Source organism: Hyla sarda, chromosome 1 (assembly GCF_029499605.1).
Source record: "Hyla sarda isolate aHylSar1 chromosome 1, aHylSar1.hap1, whole genome shotgun sequence".
Taxonomy (NCBI): Eukaryota; Metazoa; Chordata; class Amphibia; order Anura; family Hylidae; genus Hyla; species Hyla sarda.
The window spans coordinates 443,242,664-443,254,796 of record NC_079189.1 but is presented as its reverse complement, the minus strand read 5'-3'; positions in this window follow the sequence as shown (position 1 = coordinate 443,254,796).

The following is a 12,133-nucleotide window of genomic DNA, read 5'->3' as shown; positions in this document are numbered from 1 at the left end:
GGATTCATGATATAAAAAGTGACCAAAAATGCACTATTTTGGACTTTGGAATTTTTTTGCGCGTACGCCATTGACCGTGCGGTTTAATTAATGATATATTTTTATAATTCGGACATTTACGCGATACCATATATGTTTATTTTTATTTACACTGTGTTTTTATTATGGGAAAAGAGGGGTGATTCAAACTTTTAATAGGGAAGGGGTTAAATGATCTTTATTCATTTTTATTTTTTTTTACTTTTCTTTTTGCAGTGTTATAGCTCCCATAGGGACCTATAACACTGCACACACTGATCTTTTACATTGATCACTGGTTTCTCATAGGAAACCAGTGATTAATGATTGTGCCGCTTGACTGCTCATGCCTTGATCTCAGGCACTGAGCAGTCATTCGGCGATTGGACAGCGAGGAGGCAGGTAGGGATCCTCCAGCTGTCCTGTAAGCTGTTCGGGATGCCGCGATTTCGCCGCGGCTATCCCAAACAGCTCCCTGAGCTAACCGACATGCTTTCACTTTCAATTTGAACGCCGCGTCTAAAGGGTTAATAGCACGCGGCACCGCGATCGATGCCGCGTGCTATTAGCCACGGGTCCCGGCCGGACCCGCTATGACACGGGGCCACGCCGTGTCCCCGCGTTATAGATCGGGAGCGGACTCCTGACGTACCGGTACGCCATGTGTCCTTAAGGAGTTAAGCTCCGCCCATACCCCATACCCCGGTGCCCGTAGCTGGAGCTAACGGAGGAGATTAGAGGAGATCCCCTGTATGGAATGGGACGAGGTAAGTACCGTTGTCATCAGTGTCGCCTGCACTTCCTGTTGGTACCGACAGGTTAGTGTAGGTGACACTGGTGACAGATTTCCTTTAAGGAGATTACATAAAGAGGTTTGTTACAGTGTCACCCCAGTAGTAAGCATGGGAAAGCTGGAAAACATACATGTTGACAGCCATATTGATTGTCCACAGGGGCGCGGCGGTCAAGCGCAAATCCCGCACCACCATGGTAGCCTTAATTTAAGGCTGGGTATGTAAGTGACTGCATCTGTCGGTGATCCTCCCAGTCAGGGCATCTGTCTGCACTGCTATTCACATAGGGGTAAGTGCACTGCAGAGCATTGCACCCTAGCGTCTTTTACAGATCCTAGGGTGCAATCCTCTGCAGTCTGCACAGACCCCCATGTGTATGGCAGTGTGTGTATATGTACATTCCTATACAGGTGGGGGGTATGTGCAGAGCACTGCACCCTAGTCTGTAGCACAGACTAGATTGCAATGCTCTGCATATACCCCCACCTGTATAGGAATGTACATACACACACACACACACACACACAAACTGCTATACACATGGGGTTATGTGCAGACTGCAGAGCACTGCACCCTAGGGCCTTCTATAGACCCTAGGCCTAGGGTGCAATACTCTGCAGTCTGCACATACCCACCATGTGTATAGCAGTGTGTGTAGTGTACATTCCTATACAGGTGGGGGTATGTGCAGAGCATTGCATCGTGCAGAGCATTGCATCGGTCAGTGACCCAGGGCCACTGAGTCTGCACAGTCACTGCTATTCACATCTGTACATACACTAGAGTGCAATGCTCTGCACATACCGCCCATGTATAGCAGTGTGTGTACTACACATACTACTATACATTGAGAGTATGTGCAGAGCATTGCACTCTAGTGTATGTACATTCCTATGTTAGTGGACGGGATTGGACAAAAAAATCATCGGGAGCGGGATTGAAAAACCAGTCCTGCACAGGGCTCTACTACATAGTGTATAAGGAGAACAGCAGGCAAACTCCAGTAATCCTTCTTCCTCTCTGTGTAGCATGTGCAGCATAAAACCAGAGAGGAAAGGGTTACAGAGCAGGGTGCAGTGATTGGCTGACAGCTCAGTGACACAGTGAGGGAGGAATTTAGTCATGTATAGTGAGGGCAAAAGAGGGACATTCTCCCTCCCTTCAAGAAGATAGAAATTCAGTGTGATCTGATATAAGCTGATTTTAAAGGAGTACTCTAGTGCAGAGTATTCCTGCTCCGTCCTGCCCGGGCTGCAAAATAAATGAACCATCTCTCACCTTCCTGGGTTCCCGCGGAGCGCCACTACAGCTGATCGGTCCTCCGGTCCATCTCCTTCATACTTCCGTGTGTAACGCAGGGGCGGATCCAGAATCGAGTCTCGGGAGGGGCACTATTAGAGTATTTTGTGTTGGCGGACAGAAAAAAAGATTACAGAACTTACAATATTATTAAATGTATCATACAGTCCTAACCTTGTTTAAGACTTTTTGGCCATGCTCATATGTCAGAATAATAATCAAATATACCAATTGCCACAGAATGGGAAAGTGCTAAAGAAATTTTTACCATTTAAAACTACAGCTTCTAGTATGACCTAAGCAGTGGTAAGGTTATGCTGGGAGTTGTTGTTTCACCCATCATAACTGCAGAACTTACAAGTAACTTCAGCTCTGATGGGACATAGTGAGGAGAATACACAATGATAGTGATTACAGATGACCTCTTCTCTATAGTGAGGAAAATACACAGTGATATCAGTGATTACAGATGACCTCTTCTCTATAGTGAGGAGAATACACAGTGATATCAGTGATTACAGGTGACGTCTTCTCTATAGTGAGGAGAATACACAATGATATCAGTGACTACAGGTGACGTCTTCTCTATAGTGAGGAGAATACACAATGATATCAGTGACTACAGGTGACGTCTTCTCTATAGTGAGGGGAATACACAATGATATCAGTGACTACAGGTGGCGTCTTCTCTATAGTGAGGAGAATACACAACGATATCAGTGATTACAGATGACCTCTTCTCTATAGTGAGGAGAATACACAATGATATCAGTGACTACAGGTGACGTCTTCTCTATAGTGAGGAGAATACACAGTGATATCAGTGACTACAGGTGACGTCTTATCATTGTGTATTCTCCTCACTATAGAGAAGACGTCACCTGTAATCACTGATATCATTATGTATTCTCACTATAGAGAAGACGTCACCTGTAGTCACTGATATCATTGTGTATTCTCCTCACTATAGAGAAGACGTCACCTGTAGTCACTGATATCATTGTGTATTCTCACTATAGAGAAGACGTCACCTGTAATCACTGATATCATTGTGTATTCTCCTCACTACAGAGAAGACGTCACCTGTAATCACTGATATCATTGTGTATTCTCACTATAGAGAAGACGTCACCTGTAATCACTGATATCATTGTGTATTCTCCTCACTATAGAGATCAGTGATTACAGGTGACGTCTTCTCTATAGTGAGGAGAATACACAATGATATCAGTGATTACAGGTGACGTCTTCTCTATAGTCTTTCCTTATCTAATTCAGCTGGTACATACCGCCAGGATTTGTTCCAGCTAAATCTTCTCTCTGCAGAACTTGATGCCCAGACGTCTCCTCACTATGTCAGCACATTCTGATCCTCTATATGAAAACAATAATTATTATAATACTGCCAAACACTGTATTCTTTGAATATAATACTGGCACACACCCTCTGAATATAATTCTGACACACTGTACCCCCTGAATATACAACACACTGTACCCTCTGAATATAATACCGCCATACACTGTACCCTCTGAATATAATACTATCACACACTGCACCCTCTGAATATAATACTATCACACACTGTGCCCTCTAAATATACTACCACACACTGCACTCTCTGAATATAATACTACCACACACTGCACCCTCTGAATATAATACTACCACACACTGCGCCCTCTAAATTTAATACTACCAAACACTGCACCCTCTGAATATAATACTATCACACACTGCACCCTCTAAATATAATACTATCACACACTGCACCCTCTAAATATAATACTATCACACACTGCACCCTCTAAATATAATACTATCACACACTGCACCCTCTAAATATAATACTATCACACACTGCACCCTCTAAATATAATACTATCACACACTGCACCCTCTAAATATAATACTATCACACACTGCACCCTCTAAATATAATACTATCACACACTGCACCCTCTAAATATAACACTATCACACACTGTACCCACTGAATATAATACTAACACATACTGTGCCCTCTAAATCTAATACTACCACACACTGCACTCTCTGAATATAACTTGCTGTGCAGTGCACCCTCTGAGTAAAATACCGTAATGTATTGTGGCCCCTAAAAAATGTACCACCCCAGAAATTCCTCATAATATACACTATACTTCTGAAAGGCAAAACACTCTGTGCCTTCACATATAGTAATAATGCCCCATCTTGTACCCCTACATATAATAATTATGACCCCTCCTGTTCCCCCCACATAATAATGCCCTCTGTGCTGTGCCCCTCACATATAATGCTCCTGTCATGTGCCCCACACATTTAATGCCCCCTGTGCCCTTCACATATAATGCCCCCATTCTTTGCCCCTCACATATAATGCCTCCATCATGTGCCCCTCACAAATAAACCCCCCATCATGCGTCCCGCACATATAATGCCCCCATCATGCGTTCCGCACATATAATGCCTCCTGTGCTGTGCCCCTCACATATAATGCCCCCATCATGCGCCCCTCACATATAATGCCCCCTGTGCTGTGCCCTTCACATATAAAGCCCTATGTCCTGTCCCCTCAGGGGGCATTATATGTGAGGGGCACAGCACATGGGGCATTATATGTTTGGAGCACATGACAGGAACATTATATGTGAGGGGCACAGCACAGGGGGCATTATATGTGAGGGGCGCATGATGGGGGCATTATATGTGAGGGGCGCATGATGGGGGCATTATATGTGAGGGGCACAGCACAGGGGGCATTATATGTGAGGGGTGCATGATGGGGGCATTATATGTGAAGGGCACAGCACAGGGGGCATTCTATATGAGGGGCGCATGATGGGGGCATTATATGTGAGGAGCAAAGAATGGGGGCATTATATGTGAGGGGCAAAGAATGGTGGCATTATATGTGAGGGGCACATGATGGGGGCATTATATGTGAGAGGCACAGCACAGGGAGCATTATATGTGAGGGGTGCATGATGGGGGCATTATATATGAGGGGCGCATGATGGGGAATTATATGTGAGGGGCACAGCACAGGGGGCATTATATGTGTGGGACACAGCACAGGGGGCAATATATGTGAGGGGAACAGCACAGGGGGCAATATATGTGAGGGGAACAGCACAGGGGGCAATATATGTGAGGGGCACAGCACAGGGGGCATTATAAGTGTGGGGCACAGAACAGGGGGCATTATATGATATAATGCCCCTTGTCCTGTGCCCCACACATATAATGCCCCCTGTGCTGTGCCCCACACATATAATGCCCCCTGTGCTGTGCCCCACACATATAATATATATGTGTGGCACAGCACAGGGGGCATTATATGTGAGGGGCACAGCACAGGGGGCATTATATGTGAGGGGCACAGGACAGGGGGGCATTATATCATATAATGCCCCCCTGTGCTGTGCCCCACACATATAATGACCCCTGTGCTGTGTGCCCCACACATATAATTTATATGTGTGGCACAGCACAGGGGGCATTATGTGAGGGGCACAGCACAGGGGACATTATATGTGAAGGGCACAGGACAGGGGGGCATTATATTATATAATGCCCCGCTGTCCTGTGCCCCACACATATAATGCCCCACACATATAATGCCCCCTGTGCTGTGCCCCACACATATAATATATATGTGTGGCACAGCACAGGGGGCATTATATGTGAGGGGAACAGCACAGGGGGCATTATATGTGAGGGGCACAGGACAGGGGGGCATTATATCATATAATGCCCCCCTGTGCTGTGTGCCCCACACATATAATTTATATGTGTGGCACAGCACAGGGGGCATTATGTGAGGGGCACAGCACAGGGGACATTATATGTGAAGGGCACAGGACAGGGGGCCCCCCTGTCATGTGCTCTTCACATATAATGCCCCCCATGCTTTGCCCTGCAGACCCTCATTAAATATTCCCTTTTCTCTGACCCCCCCTCCTAACAATGGCGCATATCCCTAATCCCTGAGCATACCTTTACTTCCAGTATGCAGGCCGCGGGGACAGGTCCTCCAGGCGCCGGCGCGATGATGTGACATCATCGCACCGGCCTTTAGTGGATCTCGTCCCCGCAGCTCACACGCTGTGTACGCACAGCGTGTGTGTAAGGTTAGTGAATGGTGGAGCCGGAGCTTACAGCTTCGGCTCCACCATACTAGGGAGCGGGAGGGGGGGGGCAGCAATCTCGGGGGGGGGGGGCAATTGCCCCGTTGCCCCCCCCTGGATCCGCCACTGGTGTAACGAAGCGTCATATAGCGCTCAGCCTATCGCCGGCCGCCGTGATCTTCTTCATCGGCCTGCGATAGGCTGAGCGCTATGTGACGCTTCGTTACACCCGGAAGTATGAAGGAGATGGACCGGAGGAGGACCGATCAGCTGTAATGGCGCTCCGCGGGAACCCAGGAAGGTGAGAGATGGTTTATTTTCATTTTTTGCAGCCCGGGCAGGACAGAGCAGGAATACTATGCACTAGAGTACTCCTTTAAAAGAAATACAGAAGCTAGACACATAAAAGTTATATGCACATGATCAGGATGAGGTACTGAGTAACATACCTTTTTTTCTTTCTGGGATATGATAGGTACGCTTTAGGCATTTCAGGCCCTTAACATTAAAGTGAATAGTACCGTACTGCAGTTCCTTGCACAGCCAGTTACATATACTGCTGCTCTGCAGAATAAAATTATGGTTTAGTGCTGTAAATACTTCATTTCCAAGATCAGTGGGAATGTTGGACCTCCACCAATCAAAAAGTGATAACATATGCTAGTTTTCGCTTTCTGTTATAGGAATGCCCTTTAAAAATATCTAATACACTTGTCATTTAATAAATCCATTCTAATAATGCTGGTAATTATAGTCCTCTTCCATTCCCCTTTTATCACAATGCAATAATATGGTGAAAAATTCTACTTGACCACAGCAAATATTGGGTCCTGCCATACCACACCACAAGGCATAAGGATCATCAACACCTGTTAAGAGCAAAGACAACCTAAATGAACCCCTTCAGGACCAAGCCCATTTTGGCCTTAAGGACCAGAGCTTTTTTTGCACATCTGACCACTGTCACTTTAAACATTAATAACTCTGGGATGCTTTTAGTTATCATTCTGATTCCGGGATTGTTTTTTCGTGACATATTCTACTTTAACATAGTAGTAAATTTTTGTGGTAACTTGCATCCTTTCTTGGTGAAAAATCCGTAAATTTGATGAAAAATTTGAAAATTTAGCATCTTTCTAACTTTGAAGCTTTCTGCTTGTAAGGAAAATGTATATTACGAATAAAAAAAATTTTGATTCACATATACAATATGTCTACTTTATGTTTGCATCATAACATTTACAAGTTTTTACTTTTGGAAGACACCAAAGGGCTTCAAAGTTCAGCAGCAAATTTCCAATTTTTCACAAAATTTTCAAACTCGATATTTTTCAGGGACCAGTTCAGTTTTGAAGTGGATTTGAAGGGTCTTCATATTAGAAATACCCCATAAATGACCCCATTATAAAAACTACACCCCCCAAAGTACTCAAAATGACATTCAGTAAGTGTTTTAACCCTTTAGGTGTTTCACAGGAATAGCAGCAAAGTGAAGGAGAAAATTCAAAATCTTCATTTTTTACACTCACGTTCTTGTAGACCCAATTTTTGAAATTTTGCAAGTGGTAAAAGGAGAAAATTTTTACTTGTGTTTGTAGCCCAATTTCTCTCGAGTAAGCACATACCTCATATGTCTATGTAAAGTGTTCGGCGGGCGCAGTAGAGGGCTCAGAAGTGAAGGAGCGACAAGGGGATTTTGGAGAGTACGTTTTTCTGAAATGGTTTTTGGGGGGCATGTTGCATTTAGGAAGCCCATATGGTGACAGAACAGCAAAACCCCCCCACATGGCATACCATTTTGGAAACTAGACCCCTCGGGGAATGTAACATGGGATAAAGTGAGCCTTAATACCCCACAGGTGTTTCATAACTTTAGCAAATGTAAAAAAAATAATAATAATTTTTACCTAAAATGCTTGTTTTCCCAAAAATTTTACATTTTTAAAAAGGGTAATAGCAGAAAATAGCCCCCGAAATTTGTAACACAATTTCTTCCGAGTACGGCGATACCCTATATGTGACCCTAAACTGTTGCCTTGAAATACGACAGGGCTCCAAAGTGAGAGCGCCATGCGCATTTGAGACCTACATTAGGGACTTGCATAGGGGTGGACATAGGGGTATTCTACGCCAGTGATTCCCAAACAGGGTGCCTTCAGCTGTTGCAAAACTCCCAGTATGCTTGGACAGTCAACGGCTGTCCGACAATACTGGGAGTTGTTGTTTTGCAACAGCTGGAGGCTGCGTTTTTGGAAACAGTGGAGTACCAGACGTTTTTCATTTTTATTGGGGAGGGGGGCTGTGTAGGGGCATGTGTATATGTAGTGTTTTTTACTTTCTGCCAGCTGGAGGCACACCGGTCGTGAAACACTGAGTTAGGTAAAAAAAAAACTCTGAGTTTCACAACCATTGTGCCTTCAGCTGTTGCAAAACTACAACTCTCAGCAGTCACTGACAGCCAACGGGCATGCTGGGAGTTGTAGTTATGCAACCAGCAGATGCACCACTACAATTCCCAGCATGCACTTTAGCTGTTTGTGCAAGCTGGGAGTTGTAGTTATACGACAGCTGAAGGTACACTTTTCCATAGAAAAAATGTGCCTCCAGCTGTTGCAAAACTATAAGTCCCAGCATGCCCATAAGGGAATGCTGGGAGTTGTGGTTGTCTGCCTCCTGCTGTTGCATAACTACAGCTCCCAGCATGCCCTTTTTGCATGCTGGGAGCTGTTGCTAAGCAACAGCAGGAGGCTGTCACTCACCTCCTGCTGCTGCTCCGGGACACAGGTCAGTCCCTCGCCGCCGCCGAATACCAGTTCACAAAAAGCTAGTCACAGTATTATGGTAATCTCACAACATAGCCATTTAGCCCCAAGACAAGCACAGATCCTTCCTAAGCATGTCCATTACTGTCTGCCAGGTGCGTACTAAAATCACTTTATGGTGGATAACAACTTTAATGTAATACAATAGGCAGTTTAAAATACATTTACAGAAAACCATTTTCTATGTAATAACTGCATTCATTCAATCTTCAAGGGTAGGAGTTTTCATGCATATGGGTCAAATATATTTGGTTATGCATTTTTTTGCCTTCCCTGTACCTGCTTCCTTCCCTCTGTGACCACTGATGTTTAGTGGCTTTTCTTATTTTATATATAATTAATCTGTGTATAATGTCCTACATAACTTTGACTGAACAAGGATTGGCAAAGATAGCTGTTTGCTGAACACTCCTAGGCTCAGTTCACATCTTGTTTCTCATGTCAGGCTATAAGTTGGCATATACTTTAGTGGACTAAGCCCAGTCTGTGACTATGTTTGGTCCATTTTGTGGATGTATACTGTTTTTGTGTGGGATTCTTCAGAATATTAAAGTCAATAGTTTCACTAGCAACAAGTCGGTCTATGTGTCGGCATCCCTATTTGACAGGTTCCTGGTGTATAGCTCGGTGTGAGGAAGAAAACAACATGAACTTGACATTAAAGGGGTATTCCCGCAATAAAAACATATCCCCCTATCCAGAGAGTGCTGCTCGGCCAATTACTGTCTGAGGCAGGACACCGCTGCGTGGCAATATGTCATGCCGATACATCAAATTGCCGCTCAGGCACTTTGACATAATCGGCTCCAACACCAGGGAGTGGGAGCCTGGCAGACAATGTAGCAGCATTACCGGTTGTTACAGGGAGAGAGTGAGAGGTAATTAATCGTAGCCTATGCTGCACCATATAACCAAAAGAAAATCATAATTACCACAGTGTTTCTTTAAGTAGTCAACATCACTGAGTGGTCAAGGGAGCTGCCCAGCGTGTCTTAAGTTTGTATCTTGAGATTAACCTTACTCATGACAGGTGAAAATATTTTAATAATTCTAAATCATGAATAAAGTAAAATCAAAGTGGAATCTTTTTGCTGATGAACAGTTTTTTTAATGTGCATATCCTCTACCCTGGTACTATTAGGCTAAGTTTCCACTTGTTTTTTTCTCTGGCAGTTTTTGGAATACTGCCACTGCAGTTTTTGAGCCAAAGCCAGAAGTGTATTCAAAAGGAATAGGACATATAAAGGAAGGACTTACACTTCTCCTCCCTTATGGATCCACTTTTGACTTCTGCTCAAAAACTGCAGTGGCAGATTTCCAAAGACTGCCAGAAAAAAAACTCTGGACAGTTCCTGAGACAGGTGTCATCAGAGAGCACTTAGACAGAAAAGAACAACTCAATTTCAGCAGCTCATAAGTACTGAAAGGATAAAGATTTTTTAATAGTACTAATTTACAAACCTGTTTAACTTTCTGGAGCCAGTTGATATATATATATATAAAAAAAAAAGTTTTTTCCTGGATAACCCCGGACCAATGTCACTTTATGCACTAATAACTACGAGATGCTTTTACCTTTTATTCTGATTCCGAGACAGTTTTTTCGTAACATATTCTACTTCAACATAGTGGTAAATTTTTGTTGTTACTTGCATCCTTTCATAATTTCATGAAAATTTTGCATTTTTCTAACTTTGAAACTCTCTGCTTATAAGGAAAATGGATATTGCAAATAATTTATATATTGATTCACAAATACAATATGTCTATTTCATGTTGGCATCATAAAGTTGACATGTTTTTACTTTTTGAAGACATAAGAGGGCTTCAAATTATAGCAGCAATTTTCACAAAAGTTTCAAAATCAGAATTTTTCAGGGACCAGTTAAGTTTGAAGTAGATTTGAGGGGCCTTTCTGTGAGAAATACTCCATAAATGACCCCATTATAGAAACTGCTCCCCTCAAAAGTATTCCAAATGACATTTATAAAGTTTGTTAACCCTTTAGGTGTTTCATAAGAATAGAAGCAAAGTGGAGGAGAAAAATCAAAATCTGCATTTTTTTTTACACTAACATGTTCTTGTAGCCCCATTTTTTTTTTCATTTTTAAAAGAGGTATAAGGAGAAAAAGCCCCCAAAAATGTGTTGCCCAATTTCTCTCGAGTATGGAAATACCTCATATACTGACATAAAGTGCTCTGTGGGCTCACAACATGGCTCAAGAGGGAAAGAGCAAAATTTGCTGTCATGGTTTTTGGGGGCCATGTTGCATTTAGGAAGCCCCCATGGTGCCAAAAAACACATGGAACACTATTTGGGAAACTACACCCCTCAAGGAACGTAACAAGGGGTATAGTGAGCCTTAACACCTCACAGGTGTTTGACAACTTTGCGTTGAAGTTGGACGTGAAAATGGAAAATTTGATTTTTAACAGTAAAATGCTGGTGTTACCCCAAATGTTTCTTTATTACAAGGGGTAATAGGAGAAAATGCCCCCCAAAATTTATGGAGTATGGAAATACCCCATATGTTAATGTTAAGTGCTCTGATGGTGCACTACAATGCTCAGAAGAGAAGGAGCAAAAATTTGTCTTTTTGAAAGAGATTTTTGCTGAAATGGTTTTTTGGGAGCATGTTGCATTTAGGAAGCCCTCATGGTGCCAGAACAGCAAAAAATAAAAAAATAAAAAAAAAATAAAAAAAAAACACATGGCACATGGCACACTATTTGGGAAACTACACCCGTCAAGGAATGTAACAAGGGGTACAGTGAGCCTTAATACCTCACAGGTGTTTGACAGGTTTGTGTTGAACTTGGACAAGAAAATGAAAAATTTGACTTTTAACACTAAAATGATGGTGTTACTCCAAATTTTTCATTTTCACATGGTGTAATAGGAAAAAAGTGGACTCCAAAATTTGAAGCCCAATTTCCCCCAATTAAGAAAACACCCCATATGTGGATGTTAAGTGCTCTGCTGGTGCACTACAGGTCTCAGAACAGAAGGAGCGCCATTGGACTTTTAGAGAGAGAATTTTGCTGGAATTGAAGTCGGGGATCCATGTG